Source organism: Schistocerca americana, chromosome 2 (genome assembly GCF_021461395.2).
Source record: "Schistocerca americana isolate TAMUIC-IGC-003095 chromosome 2, iqSchAmer2.1, whole genome shotgun sequence".
Lineage (NCBI taxonomy): Eukaryota > Metazoa > Arthropoda > Insecta > Orthoptera > Acrididae > Schistocerca > Schistocerca americana.
This window is the reverse complement of record NC_060120.1, coordinates 945,912,160-945,925,567: the sequence shown is the minus strand read 5'-3', so window position 1 is coordinate 945,925,567 and position 13,408 is coordinate 945,912,160. Positions and strand designations below refer to the sequence as shown.

General features: G+C 44.4%; 1 pseudogene; it reads left to right on the top strand.

The window, feature by feature from the left end:
- The first annotated feature begins 11,990 nt into the window (after positions 1–11,990).
- On the top strand, positions 11,991–12,108 carry LOC124597234 (annotated as a pseudogene).
- Positions 12,109–13,408: the final 1,300 nt, after the last annotated feature.

Below are 13,408 nucleotides of genomic sequence, written 5' to 3'. Positions count from 1 at the left end.
TCGGTTCCCCATATGCGCCAGTTCTGTTTATTGAGGAAGCCGCCCAGGTAAAAATAAGCTTCGTCAGTAAACCAAATGCTGTCCACATGCATATCGCCGTCATCAATCCTGTGCACTATATCGTTAGCGAATGTCTCTCGTGCAGCAATGGTAGCGGCGCTGAGGGGTTGCCGCATTTGAATTTTGTATGGATAGAGGTGTAAACTCTGGCGCATGAGACGATACGTGGACGTTGGCGTCATTTGGACCGCAGCTGCAACACGGCGAACGGAAACCCGAGGCCGCTGTTGGATCACCTACTGCACTAGCTGCGCGTTGCCCTCTGTGGTTGCCGTACGTGGTCGCCCTACCTTTCCAGCACGTTCATCCGTCACGTTCCCAGTCCGTTGAAATTTTTCAAACAGATCCTTTATTGTATCGCTTTTCGGTCCTTTGGTTACATTAAACCTCCGTTGAAAACTTCGTCTTGTTGCAACAACACTGTGTTCTAGGCGGTGGAATTCCAACACCAGAAAAATCCTCTGTTCTAAGGAATAAACAATGTTGTCTACAGCACACTTGCACGTTGTGAACAGCACACGCTTACAGCAGAAAGACGACGTACAGAATGGCGCACCCACAGACTGCGTTGTCTTCTATATCTTTCACATCACTTGCTGCGCCATCTGTTGTTGAAAATTGTAACTACTGTAATTTCGAAAGTTTGTCCGCCTGAAAATGTACTGTTGTCCCAAGCATATTGCAACAAACGGTATATTTCTATCGCTGCTCGTTTAGTTTTTATTGCCGTTTCAAATATACCGGTCATTTTTGAAACACCCTGTACATCGCTGTTCCGCAGCGGACCATCCCAACGTGTTCAGTTGGTGACCCGACGACATTGCCAGTTACTATTGCAGTGGACACGGGATCAGCGGAGTTGGACTGTGGACCAATGGAAACGTGTCACCTAGGCGGATGAATGACATTGCTGCTGCACCAGGTGAATGACAGCTCGCCGCAGACGCACACTAGTGAGAACAGCAATGTGCTATGATAGACATTCTCTTGCGCTTGCATGGGACCTGTGGTAGTAATCGAAGACACCGTACCACCTGCAGGCCACCTCTTCATGCTTGATGTCTTCCCCGACGGCGGTATCATCTTTCAGCAGTATAACCGTCCGTGTCTCGGAGCCACAACCGTGCTACAGTGGTTTGACGAGAATTATAGTGAACTCACGTTGATTTCTTGTTGATCAAATTCGTTCGATGTAAATCCTATGGAACACATCTCGGTTGTTATTGGGCGCCGTCATCGCGTACACAAATCGTGTTATTTACGGTAATTACGTGACCTGTCTGTAGATATCTAATTCTACCACACACGTCCACAAGTCTACCAACAAACTGTCAGATGCCTGATATGCAGAATCACTGATGTTTTTCGTTCCAAAGACAGACAAACAAGCTATTAAACAGGTGGTATAATGTGGTGCCTCATGGCAGTAAGTAGAGCAGAGGCGAGTAGAAAAACATTCTACCGAAGACACAGGTTTCAAATAGGAAAATCCACTGACGTAACGGACTTTGCCAAATGACAGACTGATACGAATCAGCGCCTGAGGACGTGTATATACAAAACCACGAAGCTGGTCGGCTGTCCGCGCTACTGCCCAGGCTATCTTTCAAAAGTGGTTGAGTAATCGTGGAAGCACGGTTAGGCGAAAGGTGTTGAACGTACACATCTCATCACGATCGTGGACCTCGGAGGCCTGCCCTTTCTGTGAAGCAGAGCAGGTGGCGATCTCTGGTTGATCTGACAAAAGAATAAAATAGTGGTGGAGACACCATTCAGTGCACATTGTTGATATGGTGTGCCACAGATGATACTTCCGTGTTCCCATGTCGACCCTACAATATCGGCGATTATAGCAACGGATCAATGCAATCATGGAATGTGGTCAGTTGAATCACGTTCCTTGTTCCGCTAGATCGATGATCGCGTCGCGAAATACCACATTTCATGCGACCTGCTGCTGGGAACATGTACTCTTCCACTCACGGAAGTGGGTGGTGGCGGTATTATGCTATAGACTGGTATTGCGTGACTTCGGCGTAGACATCTGGGGCCACTTACCTCCGTAAAACTGTTAAATAAATTCCACCCAGAATCGATTCTGTATTGCGTTCCAGAGGTGGACCGATCCGTTACATAGCAGGTGGTCATAATGCTTTCGTTTATCCGTGAATACCACTGCTTAGCGCAAAGGCACTATGGAAGACGACGGTTCAAATCTGTGTCTAGACATCCTGGTTTAGGTTTTCTGTGATTTCCCTAAATGACTCCCGGCAAACGCCGGGATGGTTCCTTTGAAAGGGCGCGACTGATTTCTCTCCACATCTCTGACACAATCCATGCTTTTGCTCCGTCTCAAGGACCTCGATGTCGACGGGGCGTTCAGCCCAGCCTTCCTTCCTTCCTCCCACGAATACCACACACTATTCCCAAGGATTCGTGTCACACTAACTCACATAAACTATCTGTTTTCATATCTTAGTTGTAAAGTGTAGTCAAGCTACAGCTATCCCATGAGATTTTAACGAAAGGAACGTAAGTAATAGAATAGGCTGCTAATAAACGGCCTACCCAGATTGAAAAATTGAGCTCATCCATCAGAAAATATTAGCACTGAATATGCAAGAGTCGATAGTTAGCGATACGCTCTTTGCAGCCATAGACGTTATGTTACTGAGCTTCCATAACCAACAGGCGCGAGGCCTCCTAACGGCCGGATAACCGTTTCAGGTTAGTTGCTGATAGCACCAAGTGGGGAAAATGAATGAATGCGAGTGTTCCGAGTCGTCTTGCTGTCTCAGGTCCTGGGTCCGCCGTCGAAAGGAGGAGATCAAGCTCGCTGGACACGACCAGAACACTTGACAGAGTTGGGTAACATAGCGCCGACCGAAGAGACTCAACCGCCTTTCCGAGCAGCCGATACGTGAAGTCGTCGTCTCTGGGAGCAGCCGATACGTGAAGTCGCCGTCTCTGATCAGTGGACACACAGCCTGCGCCCGCTCTGTAGAGTGCCCAGATCATTGGAACCAGGAAGGCATCAATTCAGATGCCTCTGCACGGACAGGCGTCAACTAGTGATCGTGTGGGCAGCAGCTTGAAGAGGAGAAGCCATCTGCCACAGCAAAATACCCGCCACAGCTACACAAGTCAGCTACCGCCAGCACGACTCCCCCACCCCGGACGAGTTATATTGAGAATGACAGATTTGGACTTGTGGGTGCTAGTGTACTGTCACATAGAAACAACTGTACCCCGCTAATCATCGTGCCGCCTAACGCATGATTAAAGGTTGTTGGCATTCTGGCTCATGCATCGGCCTTCCCAGCCTCCTGCCCCCCAGGAGTGTATGTTCTCAAAAATGGGTCAAATGGCTCTGAGCACTATGGGACTTAACTGCTGAGGTCATCAGTCCCCTAGAACTTAGAACTACTTAAACCTAACTAACCTAAGGACATCACACACATCCATGCCCGAGGCAGGATTCGAACCTGCGACCGTAGCGGTCGCGCACTTCCAGACTGTAGCGCTTAGAACCACTCGGCCACTCCAGCCGGCAGTGTATGTTCTCCTTCACGGCCTAATCAATGAATTTTTTCAATCTTCTCTGTTTAATTACATACACTACTGGCCATTGAAATTGCTACAGCACGAAGTTGACGTGTTACAGACGCGAAATTTAACCGACAGGAAGAAGATGATGTGACATGCAAATGATTAGCTTTTCAGAGCATTCACACAAGATTGGCGCCAGTGGTGACACCTACAACGTGCTAACATGAGGAAAGTTTCTAACCGATTTCTCACACACAACCAGCAGTTGACCGGCGTTGCCTGGTGAAACGTTGTTGTGATGCCTCGTGTAAGGAGGAGAAATGCGTACCATCACGTTTCCGACTTTGATAAAGGTCGGATTGTAGCCTATCACGATTGCGGTTTATCGTATCATGACATTGCTGCTCGCGTTGGTCGAGATCCAATGACTGTCCGCGGAATATGGAATCGGTGGGTTCAGGAGGGCAATACGGAACGCCGTGCTGGATCCCAACGGCTTCGTACAACTAGCAGTCGAGATGACAGTCATCTTATCCATATGGCTGTAACGGATCGTGCAGCCACGTCCCGATCCCTGAGTCAACAGATGGGGACGTTTCCAAGACTACAACCATCTGCACGAACAGTTCGACGACGTTTGCAGCAGCATGGACTATCAGCTCGGAAACCATGGCTGCAGTTACACTTAACGCTGCATAACAGATGGTAGCGCTAGCGGTGGCGTACTCAACGACGAACCTGGGTGCACGAATGGCGAAACGTCATTTTTTCGGATGAATCCAGGTTCTGTTTACAGCATCATGATGGTCGCATCCGCGTTTGGCGATATCGCGATGCACGCACATTGGAAGCGTGTATTGATCATTGCCATACTGGCGTATCACCTGGCGTGATGGTATGGGGTGCCATTGGTTACACGTCTCGGTCACCTCTTGTTCGCATTGACGGCACTTTAAACAGTGCACGTTACATTCCAGATGTATTACGACCCATGGCTCTAGTCTTCATTCGATTACTGCGAAACCCTACATTTCAGCAGGATAATGCACGACCGCATGTTGCAGGTCCTGTACGGGCCTTCCCGGATACAGAAAATGTTCGACTGCTGCCCTGGCCAGCACATTCTCCAGATCCCTCACCAACTGAAAACGTGTGGTCAATGGTGGCCAAGCAACTGGCTCGCCACAATACTCCAGTCACTACTCTTGATGAACTGTGGTATCGTGTTGAAGCTGCATGGGCAGGTGTACCTGTACACGCCATTCAAGTTCTGTTTGACTCAATGCCCAGGCGTATCAAGACCGTTATTACGGCCAGAGGTGGTAGTTATGGGTACTGATTTTTCAGGATCTGTGCTCCGAAATTGGGTGAAAATGTAATTACGTGTCAGTTCTAGTATCATATATTTGTCCAATTAATACCCGTTTTCATCTGCATTTCTTCTTGGTGTAGCTACTTTAATGGCCAGTAGTGTATTTTGGTATTTATTTATCTGTGTCTTTGATTTCTAATCGGCCGGTGCGCACAAGACTCTGCTACGTGGTGTTTAGCTTTGGTTGATGAGCAAAAATACTTATATGAAGAGGATTTTACTTATGTAGAAATTCTGACTGCTTCGGTGGTTGATTGCAGCTTGATTGACTGGTTGGTTGATTTGGACGAGGGGATCAAAACACGGTTGCAGCATTTCATTAATGTTGCAGAGGTCATAACTCTTATAGATCCCATTGCAGCATCTTATTCTAACGAGGAGGGTTTACATACTTCACATCCACCAAGAACATTACCTGGCGTTTAAATTCTTGTAATCTTGCTTCCTGTTATTTACCATGTCCTGAAGTTGTTTGAATGTCTTTATTTGGGAGTAATGAACGTATGCGTTGACTGCTTAAATCTCATTATTATTAACCCTTGTGCGTAAATTGTTTGCATACTATGATTTCTAAAGGAATTTACCTTGTGCTTGAGGTGATTATTAACTGGTCAGGTCGATAAGTGCTTGTTTCTTTTTGAAATTTAATTTGTTGAGATGTGTTCTTTAAGATACCTGTGAATATATGTTTTAGAAGTTCCGTTGTTGCCGCTATCCGGTCAGTGCGTACTGCGTCGTGTCCATATCAATGGGCGACGTCCATCCGTGCTGCTGTCCCCGTAGATCCTACTGGTCATCAACCTCACGGCTGATAGCTCGGTCATTTTGTATCTACTGTTGTCATATTGCAGTTTTGGTTTTGTTGTTATCGCCGGGGGTTGGCTGAGCGGTTCTAGACGATACAGTCTGAAACCGCGCGACCCCTACGGTCGCAGGTTCGAATCCTGCATCGGGCATGGGTGTGTGTGATGTCCTTAGGTTAGTTAGGTTTAAGTAGTTCTAAGTTCTAGGGGGACTGATGACCTCAGAAGTTAAGTCCCGTAGTGCTCAGAGCCATCTGAACCATTTTTTTGTTGTTGTTATCTCTGCATCGGAGAACAATAAACTGTTTTGCATGGTGAATGTAGTTCAGCTTTTCTGGTCCAGTCCTATCCGCAAATAACCAGCTCAGGTTGAATGCGTTTCACTGCTGGTCCACTCAGCCTTCAAGTTGTTGAAAAACTTTCCCTCAAAACAACAAAAATCCTAAAGAAGTGTGATGCAAATGTGTACTTCTATATAAAGAACAAAGCGGCTCACAGTCGATCCACAAACAAAATCCGTCAGACACGGTCAGTATGCTGTCTACAAAATCACTTGCCAGAACTTTGAGATATTGTGTGAGGCACAAACAAGTAAGAATTTTTTCACAAGATTGTAGTAATCACATACATCTGTGCAGTCTGCCATTTTCAATCGTGTAAGGTATCAAGTTCTTTGACTTGTGTAAGGTCATCTTTAAAAACTGGATCCATTAGTATAACAGTGTAACATATAGGAGTTCCTTGACTGTAATATCATACACAAAATACATCCACAAAATTCGCAGTTTAAAAAGAAAGAAACAAGTTTTAACAAAAACCACTACATACCGCTTTGCAACTATTTACCAGAAGTATTCCGCCATAATTTCGCAAACTGCATTTAAGGATGCAGTGTAGGAGATTCCTACATATGCACGTTGCTGGGGTGTTGACAGCTGTAATGAACCCACCCGTAAATGTTTCACAATAATTACGTTACTTCTTCATAATAACTTTGCTACACAATGTCTCTCATGTTGTAGCGATGATTTTCTACGTTAAAGGTAGGATTCATTACACTGCAAGAAGAATTTGGTACTTATATTTTGAAGATGGCTTCAGTGTCTCGGTCTCTTCTCCCGCTGGGTAACATTTTATGAAGGAGGCCCTGGGTGTTACCATTAGCCTTGTCCGAAAAATTGACAATTTCAGTTTGCAACAGCTGTTTATTTTAATCGTCTTATTTGAACACACTTGTTTTCACGAATACTGCATATACTTATGGATAAGCAAAATATAGAAAATGTATGTTGTTCATACAGTCCAAAAATCGAAATCCATCCGAACGTAAACTAAAAGCCACATGAACGAAACTCTATAGATGCCAATCCCACCCTGACTAAGTCTGATACAATCCTGAGTGGCTTGGCGCCAAAAAATAGTATTTATGTTAAGAAGCCAGCTTCCATTACAGATAGGAAATGAGCATTATGGTAACTTTTGTTACTGAAATTGTTTATCAGTTTTAATTTATATATTGTTCTCCGAAAATAATTATTTAAGTGAAGATTTATAGAACATATGGTTAATAACAAAGGTTACAAATTTTGAAACTATGAAAAATACAAATTTCATGTTAGTTCATAAAATCTGTTTCATTTTCGAAAGTAAAATTATATAAATGGAGACAAATATTTTGTTTACAGATAATACTAAAGAATACAAATTGTTGTAACCAACGTAGACTTCCTTCCAGATCATTTACATTTAAAATTGTGACCACTAGTTTTCATGGTGTAAGATCGATACTAATATCGAAATACAAGTAGAAAAATATATTTACGGGTAAATTGTATTTCACAGTTGGAAAACCTTATAAGTTTTCATAGATAAGAAATAAATGATTTACGCAAGATAATCAGCTCAGGTCTCGCTAAAAGTTAGGTGGTATCGAACATATCATTATTCGAGCAGAAATTCTGATGGGGATCAATTCATTACACATCGCAAGAAAGTTATTATTCAATAATTAAAGCCACGACAGTAGAACTGAGGCTTCGAAATATATGTTGTTGTTGTCAAAAGTGTCCCGGCCGGAGTGGCCGAGCGGTTCTAGGTGCTACAGTCTGGAACCGCGCGACCGCTGCGGTCGCAGGTTCGAATCCTGCCTCGGGCATGGATGTGTGTGATGTCCTTAGGTTAGTTAGGTTTAAGTAGTTCTAAGTTCTAGGGAGCTGATGACCACAGAAGTCAAGTCCCATAGTGCTCAGAGCCATTTGAACCAATTTGGTCAAAGTGTGCGTAATAAAACTGACCTGGCAAGTATTTCATACACACTAAGGTTGGCAACCCAACTTAATTAACCACACCAAATGAGGATGGTTTAAGTTGGATTGTCTCTCTTAAGGTCATGAAACATTTTCCGTGCCAGTTTTATTTTGCACACCCTGCAAAAACACTATGAAAAGGCAGAAGTTGATTTTTATTTCGAAGTTCCCGTAGATGTTGTTCCTACATCCCGCGCCGCCTCACTAACTGGCAGATGCACGTAGCACCTGTCACTACTCCAGTTCGAACTGCATTCCTCCTTTCGCAGCTCTCTACTTAATATAGTCTCCATTACCTGATACGGAAATTCTGATCACATTCCTGTCACATTTCATCAGCCATATACCGAAGTTATTACTGTTGCATTAACAATGACAATGACGACAGTTCGAGGAATATTCAATTGCTGCTGTATTATTACCCATCTTTTTCAAAATGACTCGGCACACGACTCTGCGACGAGTGATTCAACGCCAAACATATCGCGAGCCCCCGGGAATGTTTCTGACAGCTACAATCGAACGTCAGCAATGAAGTCTGCTCATTTCTGTTTAATAACTTTGCATTCCATTGTCCAGCCTGTTGATTTCCCGAGCGGCGACTGCGTCATTCTCTAGGCCGACGCCAATTGCCCGATGTTACAGATGGGCCCAGTAACTGGACAGTGATGGAGTGCGGTCCGATGCCGCAAGCTGTTAGTAATTATGCAAGTGAAATTACACGTGTAAACGCACTGGTATCAAGCATTTCAACCAACGCGTCGTGGTGGCTGTGGCACGAAGAAATAAAATTCCCGACTCGTTACAAGATTCTTGTCTGTTATCGTTTGTATTATAGTCGATTTTAAGGTGGTTTCTATCCGTAGTTTGACTTCTGAAGGTGTGATGATGTCGCGACGAATATTGTCTGCAGGCAGTTAGCACAGCGCTTCGGTTTTCGCGGCAATAAAAAATCGCTTTAATGGCTTCATCTACCACAAAACTAACATAAAAAATATGAAATTAATATACTAGGTAGAGCTCTACGGTTTTGATAACCTTATCAAAACTGGTTCGTAATGCATTATTGAGTATAAAATTACGCTTTTTTTTAACGAATACAGATTTCTCAGTCAGTTTCAAACATATGTAATATCTCGAAAACTGCTAAACAGACTGAAAAACTTTTTTATCGCTTGCCAAAATGCTTCACTGGACAGCGGATATTGGCAGATTTTCGTATCACATTGTGTTTGCCGTGTAAATGCTTCGTGAGACTACTTTTAGGGCTCCATACCTCAATCGGCACCAACGGAATCATTATACGGTCACTTTGTCCTCCGTTCGACTGTCTGCCTTTCTTCCCGACTGTTAAGATCACTTTTTCTCAATAACGGGTAGAAGTATCACGTTGAAATTTATGTTGGGTACTAAGGTCTACATTATTTTGGCGGTGCAGGCATTTTAAGCTTCCAAGTCAATACAACCTAAAATCACATGTCATATGTTTTGAAACTCGCACACTCACTCGCACTCTCACTCATCAAAACATGTAGGGTACGTCCGGTTGAGCTAGGATCATAAAATTTGACAAGAACCACGGTCTATTAGTGCAAGTACAGAAAAAATCCGAAAATTGTTAATTTGCCATTTGTTGTCCTTCTGTCTGTCTGTGCATTGTTTAGATCCCTTTTTTCTCAGGAGCAATTATGCTGACATGGAAGCCTTCAAACCGGGAAATCGCGGGATCAAATCACGATTGGACCACGGATTTTTGACGCTTCGTTTTAACCTAGCTTTTACCTCTCGACAATGTGAGGAGTCGGCAGAAACAAAACGTTGTTCGTATTCCACATTAAACTGTAGGTCCCTTTTCCTCAGTTGTGTAATTGCGGTTTATTACTGACAGACAATCCGCCGAAGTGGCATCCAAAAAAGACCATAGGGCCACACGAAATTATAATTATAATGATTATATTGCTATTTTTATCTATATAGATAATTAAGTTCGTACAAAATCCTCAGACAGCGAGTTCTACTCACGCTCGTACATATTCCTTTTTTTTTTCTTTTTGAAATTTTGTCGGCATTTGAATCGTAACAAGCAAAAAGATTCAAGTCTCTATACCCTACAAAAATCGAGTAGAAATATGAAAATCATGTCTGGCACATTCCTCTACAACAGGCTGTTCCAACCGAGCTCCAGGGAGCCGGAGCGCTCCGGAGCGCTCACTGCTGCAGCTCGGAGCCCGCATGGAGGGGGAAAGCGAACTCACTGCCCCCTGGCCGCATGCAGCCGCAACTGACGCTATAATCCGTGTTCAATGACAGCTATGACTAGCCGCGGGAGCCCTGTACCTCTATTGGAGGATACCTTTCTATTCATTGAGAGGGATGGTCGTCCGCAGTGTCTTGTACGTCATAAAGTATTTAATTCTGCGAAGAGGTACAATATACAACGACATTATACACGTCTTCTCGCAGCGCACTACTATCAGGTGGAAGGTGTTGCACGCAGAGAACTGGTAGTCAGGCTTAAGAACGACATACTAGGAGACGTAAGTTTAAAAACGGTTTCGTAAGACGGAGAGTATCAAAACATGCAACATAGTTCGTGTTGTGTAATGCATTTATTATTTTCAGGTGAATGAGAGCGGAGAAAACACTACAGAATCTGCAATTCAGGCAAGCTACAGGGTCGCTCACATCATTGCGACGAGTGGCAAGCCGTTTTCGGTGGGACCACTCGTAAAATCGTGCATGGTAGCAGTTGCAGAATGTTTGTTTCCAAGGGAGGTGCAGGCAATTGAAGGGGTTTGCCTGTCGAAGCAGACAATGTGTTCAGCACTCCTTTTTCAGTTTCCCATGATGACTTGTCATCGTCACTTCAATTGGAAATTATTGATTTGCAAAATTCAACTTTGTTGAAAGAGAGGTACTACAACACGTTGGATTTATCACGATGGTATCGTTCATTACAGCAAAAAACGTTTCCAAAGCTTCACAGCAATGCCGCTCAGATCACGTGCATGTTTGGATCTACGTATTGTTGTGAGAAGCTTTTCTCAGCAATAAAAAGAGTAAAAAGTAAGGAACGATCGTTTCTTCAGGATGCAACAATGAAGGCCATCCTCCGCACTAAAGCTGCGAACACCTTGACGCCTGATATTTCCGGTCTTGGGATGAAAAGAAAATGTCAAGCTACAGAGGTCCAATAAATTTAGTATGCTATTTCTTGTGAAACAGTTGTTTCTTATTTATTTCCTGAACATCGTATTTTCTGGTGTAGCATGTCTCCACGTCTTAGCGGCTAAGAGTATGAGGTTGTCGATTTTGTAAGACGCAGCTGGCACATCAAAACGCTTGCCTTGCCGCCTGGCTCTGCCAGCCGTGCCACGTGCCGGCGTGCCGGCCCACTTGAACGGTCACAGCGAGCGACACGGCTCCCTGGAGCAGGGAGCGCTCCGCGGCTCACAACGGAGCCGACGAGCTGGAACAGCCTGCTCTACAATATAACACATCAACAGATGTCATCTGTTGTAGGCATCTGCCGACCTCTCTGGACGAGCGGTTCTAGGCGCTTAGGTTTAAGTAGCTTTAAGTCTAGGGGCTGATGACCTCAGTGTTAAGTCCGATTGTGCTTAGAGGCATATGAACCATTTGTAGGTATCTCTTTAAAAGGTTAGGAACTCTTGAAACAGCCTCACAGTACATTTACTCAGTAATGAAATTTGATCTCAACAACATGGACCAGTTTAAAAACAACAGTGACATTCAGGATTATAATACCAGAAGAAAGAAATATTTATACTATCCTGTACTTAACTCATCTTTGGCACAGAAAGGGATGAAAAATGCTGCTGTAAAACTTTTCGATAAATTACCATATGAAATAAAATGTCTGACAGACAGCAGTAATAGGCCAACGGCTTTGCTGCAATGGTAACACCGATTCCCGTCAGATCATCGAAGTTAAGCACTGTCGGACTAGGCTAGCACTTGGATGGGTGACCATCTGGTCTGCCGATCGCTGTTGGCAAGCGGGGTGCACTCAGCCCATGTGAGGCAAACTGAGGAGCTACTTGATTGAGAAGTAGCGGCTCCGGTCTCGTAAACTGACATACGACCGGGAGAGAGGTGTGCTGACCACATGCCCCTCCATATCCGCATCCAGTGACGCCTATGGGCTGAGGATGACACGGAGGCCGGTCGGTACCGTTGAGCCTTCATGGATTGTTCGGGAGAAACTTAGTTTTTTTTAGACAGCTGTAATAACTTCAAAAATAAATTGAAATCATATCTCCTTGAGAACTCCTTCTATACTATAGATGATTTTTTGAATAGGAGTAAATAAATCTATTGGTATAATAAATGAAGTTTGTGCCATTTAAGGAAAAGGGGTAGGTAATAAAAATTTTAACCTAAAAAAAAACCTTGATTCATGTGTGCATTCCATATGCACTTTACACGTTCCACATCATAACGGTTTCCGTGAGATTGATCAATGGAACACTTAACTAACTATAGTGTCTGTAATCATATCAAAAACTTGAGGACCTGGCTTTTATTTTATGTTCAAACAGAAATCTTGAAGTCTGGAAAATTTACGTGCTTGAAAACTGGCAGATGCAATGCTCTACAAGGCGGAGGTGGCAAGACGGTAGGAGCCGAGAGTGCCAGTACAGCTACCATGGCTGTACTACTGGCGAAAGCGATCCAGCCTTCTAGCTGACAACTGCTAAATACACACATCAAAAAAAGAGTTGCGTCACCTCGATTCAGAGAGTTCCGGAACCTGCACGGAAAATTCCAATAGAGAACAACATAAACAACAGTTCAACCCTTCTTATTGCTCATGAAAAACACACATTGCATGTTGCACCACCATACCGCGAGAGCTTCAGAGGTGGTGGTCCAGATTGGTGCACACACCGGTACCTCTAATACCCAGTAGCACGTCCTCTTGCATTCATGCATGCCTGTAATCGTTGCGGCATACTCCCCACAGGTTCATCAAGGCACTGTTGGTCCAGATTGTCCCACTAGTCAACGGCGGTTCGGCGTACCCAGTAGCACGTCCTCTTGCATTCATGCACGCCTGTAATCGTCGCGGCATACTCCCCACAGGTTTAGCAAGGCACTGTTGGTCCAGATTGTCCCACTACTCAACGACGGTTCGGCGTAGATCCATCAGAGTGGTTGTGGGCCACGTCGGCCAGAAACAGCCCTTTTCAATCTATCCCAGGCAAGTTCGATTGGATTCATGCTGGCCACTCTAGCCGACGCGATGTCGTTATACTGAAGGACGTCATTCGCAAGAGGTGCACAATGGGGGCACA